Source organism: Bubalus bubalis, chromosome 12 (assembly GCF_019923935.1).
Source record: "Bubalus bubalis isolate 160015118507 breed Murrah chromosome 12, NDDB_SH_1, whole genome shotgun sequence".
Classification (NCBI taxonomy): domain Eukaryota; kingdom Metazoa; phylum Chordata; class Mammalia; order Artiodactyla; family Bovidae; genus Bubalus; species Bubalus bubalis.
Window position 1 is genome coordinate 82,781,147 of NC_059168.1, and position 13,267 is coordinate 82,794,413.

The window sequence follows — 13,267 nt, forward strand, 5'->3', positions numbered from 1 at the left end:
AACCTGCCATCATGGGACTCATAGTGGAAACTTTCCTCCAGAAAAGCCTGTCTATTCTCATCCAGGTCTGAGACCATGAGGGTGAGATGTAGACCGGTGTAGCACCGAGACATGCTTTCTGCTCAGGAAGCATGAGGTGGCTCTGTTTGGCTTGAGTAGAGCGTGATGTGTGTGTGTGAGTGCTTGCTCAGTCATGTCTGACTCTTTGCGACTCCATGAACTGTAGCCCGTCAGGTGCCTCTGTCCATGGGATCTCCCAGGCAAGAATATTGGAATGGGTTGCCATTTCCCTCTCCAGGGGAGCTTCCAGGTCCAAGGATTGGATCCATGTCTCCCACATCTCCTGCGTTGCAGGATTCTTTACCACTGAGCCACCAGGGAAGCCCCAGATAGTGATGAAAATATTGGAATAAGAGATTTGAATGTATTCAAAGGGGAATCCCTATGGCAGGATTCAGGATAGGGACTGACATGATCAAAGTTAAACTTTGACAGATGAATTTCATCTGTCAGTGATGTGTAGGTTAGATTGAAGGGGATTAAGCCTGGAGAGGAAAGATTAATTAGACAGTGGTGGTGGTTGATGGTTTAGTCACTAAGTTGTGTCCGACTCTTGTGATCCCGTGGACTGTAGCCTGCCAGGCTCCTCTGTCCATGGGATTCTCCAGGCAAGAATACTGGAGTAGGTTGACATTTCTTTCTCCAGGGGATATTCCTGACCCAGGGATTAAACCCAGGTCTCCTGCATTGCAAGCAGATTCTTTACCAACTGAGCTATAAGGGAAGCAGTAATTCAAGGAAAACAAACTAAAGAAAAAAAAAACCATCTTTGAAACCTGTGAGAATTAAACTGAATTTACCTCCAGGCAGGGCAGGGAGAGACTAGTCAGCCAGGGATGGAGGCCATTGGAGAATGCTGCAGTAAGCTTGGGGTTTCTTAGAGAAAGGGGTGTCTCTGGGGAGCAGCCCTTGTGAAGAGGCTCCCAGACCAAAGGCTGGGGCTCATAAAGGCAAAAACTCAAGGTTGGCAAGGAACCTTGGTGGTGGGTTTAGTTTTATTTTTTAAGTATTTATTCATTTGACTGCACCAAGGCTTAGCTGTGGCATGCAGGATCTTCGTTGTCCCAAGCCATGTGGGATCTTAGTTCCCTGACCAGGGATTGAACCTGTATCTCCTGCATTGATGGAGGTGGATTCTTTACCACTGGACCACCAGGGAAGTGCCCTGGGTGGTGGTCTTAAAGAAACTCTCCGTGAGTCAGTTCAGGATCGGCTCTTGCTGTGAACTCCACATCTGTTGTTGTTGTGAACTCCACAGCCTGTTGCTGAGCTCCACATTTGTTTGCTGATTCCAGACAGCACAAGTTTATCATCAGCCTGCTACCCCTGATCAGTTTTCCCGAAAGTCTTTACTTTGATTCCTTCTCCAGAGCCCTGACTGCTGGCTGTTTTACCCTCTGAGGGTTCAAGGTCATCCTGAGCAAGTCTGTATGCATATGCTCAAGACTCAGAAAGATTGGCTTTATCACAAATTCTTACTCAGCTGTGATTTGGGCTCCATGTGACCCTGGGCAAATGACCATAACCTCTTTGAGCCTCAGTTTCTTCCCTGTAATAACACTTATTTTGTTGGGGGATGCAGTGAGTGTTAAATGAGATAAAGAATGTATCTGACACACAGCAAGCATATGGCTGTTGTTTGTTCAGTTGCCAGGTCATGTCTGACTCTTTTGCAACCCCAGGGGCTGTAGCCCACCAAACTCCTCTGTCCATGGGATTTCCCAGGCAAGAATACTGGAGTGGGTTGCCATTTCCTTCTCCAGGGGATCTTCCCAATCCAGGGACTGAACCTGCATCTCCTGAAATGGCAGGAGGATTCTTTACCGCTGAGCCACAAGGGAAGCTCAAGCATGCAGTAGGCACATGGTAAATGCTGCAAGGAGTAAAGATTGTCCAATGGGAGAAATACTCCCAGACGATCCATACTTCCTTGTTGGAATCCTGCTTCTTGCAGGGACTTCAAGCTCTAGGAAAGCACCTTTCAAAGCCATATGCTTGGTCAGCCAGCAGGGCAGCACTAAGTGATGTGCGTCTGGCTGGTTCCTTCTCTCCTGACTCCATGCTCACCATCTCTCTCTATCAATCTGCCATTCTCCCCAGGGATAGAGGAGATGGATCACCTTCTTGATGAGGCAGCGCTCACCTCATCCCCCTGCCTGACCTGTTACAAGATTTAAGCTGTTACTTAATTTGTTCCCTGCCGGGAGCCGGCATATTGCATATTGAGTGCATATTGCATATTGAGTGCAGCACTTTCCACAGCATCATCTTTCAGGATCTGGAATAGCTCAACTAGAATTCTATCACTGCTGGGAGCCAGCATGAGGCACTCTGCCCATGACAAAGGTCATGAGGAAGGAGGCTCGGCATACGCAAAGGCGGGATGGAGCCTCAGGAGTCCCCCTGGAAATTCTCGAGCATCTACCCCCAAAACCAGAGTCTGCCTACTTTCTGCTTTGTGCTTTCACCTACACCTCTGACTTTACAGGGGGCTGTCCCCCACTACCTCTCTCTGAAAAGAGAGTTAGCTTACAGCTCCAGTTAATAATTCCTGGGTGTGACAGTGTTTCAACCTACAAACTCCTTTGGAAGTCCTCTAGCCTGCCTGAATAGGTTTTTCCGGCCACATGTGATTGTTCAGAGCCTCCCAACTGTGAGAGGCAGGAGATGTTCTAAACTGTCTAAACACAGATTCTTTTGAGTAGTTAAAAGATTGATTAGAAATTGTATTGGTGAAGGGTTTTTCACTTATTGAGCCAATGTTTGCTGCTAAGTCTCCATACTCCTTACCTACTGTGTCCTTGGCAGTGTATTGATTGATATAATGGGTGTATAGAAATGTAAAATGCAGCTTTGTCCAATGCTTTTTTGGAGGCTGGTGCCTGACTTTGGAATAATCACCTTTAGAGAAAAATAAGTTTCTTAAAATGTTAACAGGCCTCCTGGCCAGAAGATGATGTAATTCACCTGAACTTTTGCATATGATAAGTTTGAAAGCCTGGCTTCGATTAGGACCAGGAACTGCTGTCCTTGCATGACTCCACCCCTTCCCCCATTATCCTCTATGCACAACTTAAGGTATAAAAACTACTTTGGAAAATAAAGTGCGGGCCTTGGTCACCGAAACTTGGTCTCCCCATGTCGCTCTCTCTCTCAAATTCTGGCTGAGTCTCCATCTGGAGCGTGGAACCCGCCATGCTTGCTAATTATGCCTGGGCTTCTAAGATCCGACTGGGGAGGCCTCAGTGTCTCCTCTCCTTCGGGAGAATGGAAGGACGCCTGCGGCCTATGTAAGTGGTGCAAACTTCTTGTCTTGAAGTTTTATTGGTCTCCTGCATAAACCAAGCTACTCAGCCTCTTTTCTCCACTGAATTTTCCTACTGAGCTATCCTCATTCTATTACTCTTTATATCCTTAATTAACGTTTAATTAAGCAGTTGTTTCCTGACCCTCGCCTACGCCGTCTCTCCTTTGAATACCCTGGATCAGCTGGGGCTGGACTCCGGCAGTTCCCCATTAAGTACAGACATCCCCTGGTCTCCTCACCTTTAGCAGAGCTTGGAGGAGGGGCTGGGAAGGGGAGTTAAGACATCCAGAGGGGATCAGCTTCCTGGACAACCCTTTCTGAGTTCCCCCAGCCCTCAGAGGCTACAGAGGGTAATTGTTTTCCAGCAGTGAAGGGGGCCCCCGGAACCAGGGCTGGGTCCTGGCCACAGGCTCAGGAAGGGGGCTGATGGGTGTGAAGGCTGTGAGCTGAGCTCAGCTCTCTGCAGCAGCGGATTTGTTTTAAAGTCACAACTTTCCGAAAACCTTTCACCTTATGTTAGCTTCCTCTGAAGTGCTTATCTGAAAAGTTCTGGCTTGTGCACAAAATATTGAGCTGTGCTGCATCCTGTTTGACTCCTGGGATGGGTTTTGAAGTAATCAGCCTTTGAATTTCAAGGAGCCCTTAATCTTCTTTGACCCACATGGAGCCACAGATTAGCCTGTGAAAAATCGTATGTAGCTATTTCTTTAAATCCTTGCCTGGTTTACTTTTATGGGGATTTTGAATCATAGAATGTTTCCAAATTGAAGACCCCTAAGAGACTGCTCACATAGGAAGCTGAGACACGCCTTCCAGTTGTCTCCATCCTCAACCAGTTTTTCCAGTGTGCAAGTGCTGCAACAGCGCTGGTATGCCAACTGTGTGCTTGGCACTTAGCTCATGCTTTATCTTCCATGTGGCCTCCTGAGATTGGCATTAATGCTTCCATTTTACAGATTGGTAGTCACTCAGTCAGGTCAGACGGTTTGTGACCTGGTGGACTTTAGCCCACTAGGCTCCTCTGTCCATGGGATTCTCCAGCCAAGAACAGTGAAGTGCCATGTCCTCCTCTAGAGGATCTTCCCGACCCAGGTATTGGACCTGTGTCTCTTGCATCTCCTGCATTGGCAGGCAGCTTCTTTACCAGTAGTGCCACCTGGGAAGCTATGCATATATAATTACAAATTCACCATAGTTTTGTTATTTGATGGGAATCATGTGAAATGGAATTTCTCAGAATACCTGTATTTGTAAAGTAGGACCCTGCAACAATATTACCATCAGCAACTCTGTGCATAAATCACATGTTTCGTGCATTCCAACTACAACTAATAAAAAAAATTTTTTTAAATCAATCAGGCTGGAGAAAAAATCAAATTAATTTTTCATTGTCTTTATATAATTAGGCATGGCCAATCACTGTCACATGAAAAGATGGTCAAAGCCACAAAATGTAGAACAAAAGATTGTAGAGGTCTATCAGGCAGATGCTTAGAGATAAGAAAACTATGTTATTTTCTAGGTTTTCTGATATATATATTTGTTTACTTTCTAAAATTTGCAGCTTGGAATCATTTCATATTAACTTCATTTCATATAACTTTCATTATTCATTTTAGCTTCATTTTGACTCAATATTTTATATTATTTTTTGAATAGAGGACCCCCCTCACATTGTAAAACGTCCAGGTTTCAGATAAAGAACACCAACTCCTGGCTACAGAGTGATTTTGTAAACTGCGAAATGCTGTGACTGTTCGTAGCAGTCGTGTGAGGCCTTGGAGGTGGAGACAGGGCAGGATGGGACAGGGAGACAAGGAGAAGAGTAAGATTTGATCTCTACTCCCAAAAAAGTTGGGCTTCTCTGGTGGCTCAGACGTTACCGAGCCTGCCTGCAATGCAGGAGACCCAGGTTCGATCCCTGGGTCAGGAAGATCCTTTGGGGAAGGGAATGGCTACCTGCTCCAGTATTCTTGCCTGGAGAATTCCATGGACCGAGGAGCCTGGTGGGCTACAGTCTATGGGGTTGCAAAGAGTCAGACACGACTGAGCGACTAACACATACTGCACAAGCAGCAAGCCCAAAGAAGTTAGACATGGAGGGCTGGCCAGTGTGGGGCAGACTGTTAGACTCTACCTGGTCCCATCACAGGAGGAAACAAAGTTGTGTGGGACCAGAGCCTGTGCAGTCCACTTCAGGTCTCCTGTTCTCTCTTGGAACCCAAATGCCAGCCTTTTTATTTTTTTAATTAATTAAAAAATTTTTTAAAATTAATTTTTATTGGAGGATAGTTGGCTTTACAGTGTTGTGTTTCTACTGTAGAGCAAAGTGAATCAACTTTACATATATATATATTTCCTCACTTTTGGATTTCCTTCCCATTTAGGTCACCACAGAGCATAGAGTAGAGTTCCCTGAGCTATTAGAGTAGGTTCTCGTTAGTTATCTATTTTATACATAGTATTAACAGTGTACATATGTCAATCCCAATCTCCCAATTCATCTTACCCCTCTTTTTCTCCCTCCTTGGTGTCCATACATTTGTTCTCCATGTCTGTCTCTATTTCTGCTTTGCAGATACATTTATTTGTACCATTTTTCTGGATTCTGCATATATGCATTCATATATGATACTCGTTTTTCTGACTTAATTCACTGTATTTTGACACTCTCTAGGTCCATCCAGTGTCTACAAATGGACTTCAAATGAAGGCTCCTGAGAGCAAGATATTAGTTAGGAGTCCAAAGACTTTAATGATGGAGGAAGGAGAGCAACAGCAACTCTCACCCCAAAGGAGAGCAAAATACACACGTCAGCTTGAACTCCAGAAAAACACTGATACTTCTGTCCCTTTGGAGTTGACATTTGGAGGATCAAATCAATCCTTTGTGTTCCCTCGCACCCCAGAAACCTCCCGATGTTCTAGGCCCCTGTGAAGTTCTCCTCTTCCAGGGCCTTCCTCATCTGCTCAGCCTCCAGGAGCCCCCTCTCAGACACTCCAGGTATCTTTGCTACCTCGGGCCCTCCTCTTGTAAGCTGCAGCTCTTAGGGAATTCACAACCTCTCTGACACACGGGTTCTGTAAGGTATGGATGGATGGTGTTCGCCTAGGCCCTGCCGTCTCTTCCTAAACACCAGCAATGAGTACTGAATGTACAGGGGGAGAAAGCCCTCGGCGAGCTATAAGTGGTAAAGCTCACATGTGCTGCTTCTCTATACTTCTAGCAAAGGGTGTCCAATCCTCCTCTTATGCCTGGACCGGACACAGCATTGGTGACCTTAGACTCTTGCCCAGAGTAGGTGCTCACCCAAGATTTGGGGGGTGACCAGGGTGGCAATTTCTGGAATCAGGCCTGGTTTAGAATTTGTATTGTCTTATTATCTTTGTACCTTGAGGAATGTACTTAATCTTGCAGGGCTTCCATTTCTTTTTTTGTCAAATGGAAAGGAAAAGTAATTATTTTAGAGAACAGTTGAGGAAATTAATGAAGACATGTATATAAAGTACCCAGTATGCCTCCTGGCACATCATCTACTAAATTTTGCTATAGTATTTGGAAAATCTTATAAAAATACTTACTAGTATGTATTTCATGTAGTGACTCTGCTGGGCACCAAACACGAGTGTTACTCAAGGCCATTGGCCATGCTGTGTGTGTGTTCTCAGTCGCTCGGTCAGGTCTGTCTCTTTGTCACCCCATGGACTGTAACCTGCCAGGATCCTTTTGTCTATGGAATTTTCCAGGCAAGAATACTGGAGTGGATTGCTGTTCTCTTTTCCAGGGGATCTTCTCGACCCAGGGATGGAAATTGCATCTCTTGCATTTCCTGCATTGGCAGGTGGATTCTTTACCACTGAGCCACCTGGGAAGTCCACTGGGCATTCAGTCAGTTCAGTTCAGTTCAGTCGCTCAGTCCTGTCCGACTCTTTGCGGCCCCATGAATCGCAGCACGCCAGGCCTCCCTGGCCATCACCAACTCCCGGAGTTCACCCAAACTCATGTCCATCGAGTCGGTAATGCCATCCAGCCTTCTCATTCTCTGTCATCCCCTTCTCCTCCTGCCCCCAATCCCTCCCAACATCAAAATCTTTTCCAATGACTCAACTCTTCACATGAGGTGGCCAAAGTACTGGAATTTCAGCTTTAGCATCATTTCTTCCGAAGAATACCCAGGACTGATCTCCTTTAGAATGGACTGGTTGGATCTCCTTGAGTCTCCAAGGGACTCACAAGAGTCTTCTCCAACACCACAGTTCAAAAGCATCAATTCTTCGGTGCTCAGCTTTCTTCACAGTCCAACGCTCACATCCATACATAACTGCTGGAAAAACCATAGCCTTGACTAGACAGACCTTTGTTGGCAAAGTAATGTCTCTGCTTTTCAATATGCTATCTAGGTTGGTCACAACTTTCCTTCCAAGGAGTAAGCGTCTTTTAAGAACATGCAAATTAAAACAAAAATTGGATAACATTTAAAAAAACATGTTGGAAAAATCTAAAATATTGGTATTACTAAGTATTAGAAATGACACAGGAAAGCAATTCCTCTCATTTATTGTTGGTGGGTGTAGAAATTGAATTTTGAAGAGCAATTTCACAGTTTCTACTTACATTGAAAACATGTGGACACTTTTAATTCAGCAATCCAGTCTCTCAGTGTTTACCCTAAGGAAACATTTACATATGTAAATTATGAAAGATGTACAAGAGTTTTCACTGCAGCATTATTTTTAAGAATGAAAAACTGGTCCAGCTTTTCCTCTCATCCATTATTCAACTATAGGGAGAGGCCAGACTTGGGGAGTTAGTCAAGCATCTTCTAATTCACTGTGTATGTTGGGACGACCCTGTCTTGGGGCTTCAGCCTAGGCTCAGACTGAAGGACTTCCATGTAGGATCCATTAAGATTGCAGTGCAGCCTGACTATGACTTGGATCCCAGACTATGTAACCTTTGAGGTTATGGTTCTTAAATGTGCTCAGTCGCTCAGTTGTGTCTGGCTCTTTGTCCCCATGGACTGTAGCCTGCCAGGTTCCTCTGTTCATGGAACTTTCCAGGTAAGAGTACTGGAGAGGGTTGCCATTTCCTTCTCCAGGGGCTCTTTGAAACACAGGAATTGAACATGTGTCTCTTTAGTCTGATTTCAGTTGACCATCTGGTAATGTCCATGTGTAGAGTCATCTCTTGTGTTGTTGGAAGAGGGTGTTTGCTATGACCAGTGCGTTTTCTTGGCAAAACTCTATTAGCCTTTGCTGTGCTTCATTCTGTACTCCAAGGCCAAACTTGCATGTTACTCCAGATAATTCTTGACTTCCTACTTTTGCATTCCAGTCCCCAGACAACTCCAGATGATTTCAGTCCATTCCTGATGACTCTACACATGGACATCACCAGATGGTCAACACCAAAATCAGATTGATTATATTCTTTGCAGCCAAAGATGGAGAAGCTCTATACAGCCAGCAAAAACAAGACCAGGAGCTGACTGTGGCTCAGATCATGAACACCTTATTGCCAAATTCAGACTTAAATTGAAGAAAGTAGGGAAAACCACTAGACCATTCAGGTATGACCTAAATCAAATCCCTTACAATTATACAGTGGAAGTGACAAATAGATTCAAGGGATTAAATCCAATAGACAGTGCCTGAAGAATTATGGATGGAGGTTCATGACATTGTATAAGAGGTAATGATCAAGACCATCCCCAAGAAAAAGAAATGTATAAAGACAAAATGGTTGTCTGAGGAGGCCTTACAAATAGCTGTGAAAAGAAGAGAAGTAAAAGGCAAAAGAGAAAAGGAAAGATATACTCATTTGAATGTAGAATTTCAAAGAACAGCAAGGAGAGATAAGAAAGCCTTTCTCAGTGATCAATGCAAAGAAATAGAGGAAAACAACAGAATGGGAAAGGCTAGAGCTCTCTTCAAGAAAATTAGAGATACCAAGGGAACATTTCATGCCAAGATGGGCACAATAAAGGACAGAAATGGTATGGACCTAACAGAAGCAGAAGATACTAGGAAGAGGTGGCAAGAATACACAGAACTATGCAAAAAAGATATTTAAGACCCAGATAATCATGATGGTGTGATCACTCATCTAGAGCCAGATATTCTGTAAAGCAAAGTCAAGTGGGCCTTAGGAAGCATCACTATGAACAAAGCTAGTGGAGGTGATGAAATTCCATTTGAGCTATTTCAAATCCTGAAGATGATGCTGTGAAAGTGTTGCACTCAATATGCCAGCAAATTTGGAAAACTCAGCAGTGGCCACAGGACTGGAAAAGGTCAGTTTTCATTCCAATCCCAAAGAAAGGCAATGCCAAAGAATGCTCAAAGTACTGCACAATGCACTCATCTCACATGCTAGCAAAGTAATGCTCAAAATTCTCCAAGCCAGGCTTCAGCAATATGTGAACCGTGAACTTCCAGATGTTCAAACTGGATTTAGAAAAGGCAGAGGAACTAGAGATCAAATTGCCAACATCCGCTGGATCATGGAAAAAGCAAGAGAGTTCCAGAAAAACATCTATTTCTGCTTTATTGACTATGCCAAAGCCTTTGAGTGTGTGGATCACAATAAACTGTGGAAAATTCTGAAAGAGATGGGAATACCAGACCACCTGACCTGCCTCTTGAGAATCCTGTATGCAGGTCAGGAAGCAACAGTTAGAACTGGACATGGAACAACAGACTGGTTCCAAATCAGGAAAAGAGTATGTCAAGGCTGTATAGTGTCACACTGCTTATTTAACTTATATGCAGCTGGATGAAGCACAGCTGGAATCAAGATTGCCGGGAGAAATATCAATAACTTCAGATATGCAGATGATACCACCCTTATGGTAGAAAGTGAAGAAGAACTAAAGAGCTTCTTGATGAAAGTGAAAGAGGAGAGCGAAAAAGTTTGCTTGAAGCTCAACATTCAGAAAACGAAGATCATGGCATCTGGTCCCATCACTTTATGCAAATAGATGGGGAAACAATGGGAAGAGTGACAGACTTTACTTTTTTGGGCTCCAAAATCACTGCAGATGGTGACTGCAGCCATGAAATTAAAAGACACTTGCTCCTTGGAAGGAAAGTTATGACAAACCTAGACATCATATTAAAAAGCAGAGACATTACTTTGCCAACAAAGGTTCATCTAGTCAAAGCTATGGTTTTTCCAGTAGTTATGTATGGATGTGAGAGTTGGACTATAAAGAAAGCTGAGCACTGAAGAACTGATGCTTTAGAACTGTGATATTGGAGAAGACTCTTGAGAGTCCCTTGGACTGCAAGGAGATCCAACCAGTCCATCTAAAGGAAATCAGTCCTGAATGTTCATTGGAAGGACTGATGCTGAAGTGGAAACTCCCGTACATTGTCCACCTGATGCAAGGAACTGACTTGTTTAAAAAGACCCTGATGCTTGGAGAGATTGAGGGCTGGAGGAGAAGGGGACAACAGAGGATGAGATGGTTGGATGGCATCACTTACTCAATGGACATGAGTTTGAGTAAATTCTGGGAGTTGGTGATGGACAGGGAGGCCTGGTATGCTGCAGTGTATGGGGTTACAAAGAGTCAGACACAGCTGAGCACCTGAACTGCACTGAACTGAACTCTTTAGTCGACTGCATTGACAGGTGGCTTCTTTACCACTGTGCCATCTGAGAAGCCTGGTTCTTAAATACTTGTCTTCAAAAATGAGAACACTGAGGACTAGAGGTGCTAAACAACTTGTCCAAGCTCACGTAGCTGTTTTTTGACAGAGTTGGCAGATAATTATACAAGGTTTTTGTTGGTCATAACTCTTGCAGTTCTCAATCTCATGTCAGTTATCATAAAGTCTAAACATGAGCTTCTTTGTAATTTTTGATTGCTTGTGATTGGTACATTGGTATAGAATCTAGACATGATATGAAAACATTTTGAGATTATACATTCTCCTTTTATACTTGTAATCAAATGATGGCATGTAGGCTTAGTGGCAGATCTGAGACTTCAAGCTAGGTTTTCAAGGCAGGGGACTCAGCAAAGAGTTTGCTTGGCTTGTATCCTAGGGATCCAATGTCACACCCGGAGAGGCCAATGTGACACACAGTCTCCAGACATGGGTCTCACTTAGGGGATTGGCACTGTCTGGAGACCTTTGTGGTGGCCATAACTAGGAGGGGAGGGAGTGTTCCTGGCATCTAGTGGGTAGAGGCCAAGGGTGCTGCTATGCTATGCTAAGTCGCTTCAGTCGTGTCTGACTCTGTGCGACCCCAGAGACGGCAGCCCACCAGGCTTCCCCGTCCCTGGGATTCTCCAGGTAAGAACACTGGAGGGGGTTGCCATTTCCTTCTCCAATGCATGAAAGTGAAAAGTGAAAGTGAAGTTGCTCAGTCGTGTCCGACTCTTAGCAACCCCATGGACTGCAGCCTTCCAGGCTCCTCCGTCCATGGGATTTTCCAGGCAAGAGTACTGGAGTGGGGTGCCACTGCCTTCTCTGAGGATGCTGCTAAATACCCTACAATGCATCCAATGGCGCTCATGAAAAAGAGCCATCTGACCCAATATGTCGACAGTGCTGAGGTTGAGAAAGCCTTCCTGCATGTGAAAGGCTAAATGCTGTATTAATGGCTATATGAGAGAAATTCAGAGGTGGGAAAGGTCAGAGCATGAGCAGAAATCTTATCTGTACCCCCACCACCCCTGACACACACATATGGAGCACTGAGTCTCTTACCTTTCCTGCCATCTTGGCAGAGGGGGGTTCCCACACCCACTCCATCCTCCTTCTTGAAAGTGGCATCTAGAAAGGAAACCACCACTAAGCCCAGAGTGGGGTGAAGGAACTCCTGGGTCAGCTCATCAGTGTTCAGGTGCATTGGAGAGGGTGACTTAGAGCAGCGGTCCTCCACTTTTTTGGCACCAGAGACCAGTTTCTCGGAAGACAATTTTTCCATGGACCAAGTAGGAAGGGGGGTGATTTTGGGATGATGCAAGTGAATTCCTTTTATTGTGCACTCTATTTCTAATCTAATGGCACCACTGATCTGCCAGAAGGTACTGGTCTGTGGCCTGGAGGTTGAATTCCTTAGAGAATTCTAGATCTGAATTTGCCCTCCTCAAACCCTACCATCACTCCTCTGCTTTAAAAGTGCTAAGGCATTGGCTTTTGTGCATGACTGTGGTCCGCAGAGTTCCAGCTCTGAGCCTCCCTCCCCTTCTCTCCCTCTCGCTATCCCCTGCCCTCTGTCCCCAATGGGCCACTAGTCTGAACGAGTTGTTAAAGAACATGGCCCACTCCTTTTCACTGCTAAGACCTTCTATATGGTTTTGGGGGTGGGGTAGAAATTATGCTAAAAAATACCAACTTCCCATTTTCCCAGAGGATGGTTTTCTGAAGACAACAGACAGATGTTTAAATTAATTAGGAGTAGAAACAGCACGATGATGTTTCCTCCCTGAAGAGCTATGGAGGCTGTGAGCCTGAATTTTCTTCTTCATGCTAAAAAAGGTTCCTTTCAGGAGACGAATTACTAGCATTTTCTGAAGAATGGATCCTTTTGAACACCCTTCTTCCTGAATTCCTTCCTTTGAGAGAATACTGCAAATATGTGACTTGAGAGTCTGGCTTGGAAGCAACTGGTTCCTTCCCTCCTGTTTCCCTCTCCCAGTCACCTCTTCCCTTTTATATGATGGGTAGCATTGGGAAGACTGAACTGAGGCCAAAGCCTCTCAGGCAGTCAGTGGCACAAGTGGCTGGAAGACAGGCCTGTACTCTGCCTGTTTCCTCTCCATCCTTAGCTCTTTGGTCTTGGTGGAATCAGTGATTATTTCTGATCTTCTTCATCTGATATCTGCAAAGCTCAGTGTAGAGACAGATGGCAGCCCCTTCTTTTCACAGGCTTCTTTAGTGTCT

At 44.7% G+C, this 13,267-nt stretch overlaps 1 long non-coding RNA gene across 3 annotated transcripts; it reads left to right on the forward strand.

Moving 5' to 3' along the window:
- Positions 1-3,287: 3,287 nt before the first annotated feature.
- Positions 3,288-6,727, forward strand: LOC123328722. 3 transcript variants are annotated; one of them, XR_006543749.1, is made up of 2 exons: positions 3,288-3,350; positions 6,045-6,727. It is a non-coding gene; the product is annotated as an uncharacterized LOC123328722 (long non-coding RNA). The 3 variants fall into 3 exon arrangements; XR_006543750.1 differs by lacking the exon at positions 3,288-3,350 and adding an exon at positions 3,602-3,717; XR_006543748.1 differs by lacking the exon at positions 3,288-3,350 and adding an exon at positions 3,729-4,058.
- Positions 6,728-13,267: the final 6,540 nt, after the last annotated feature.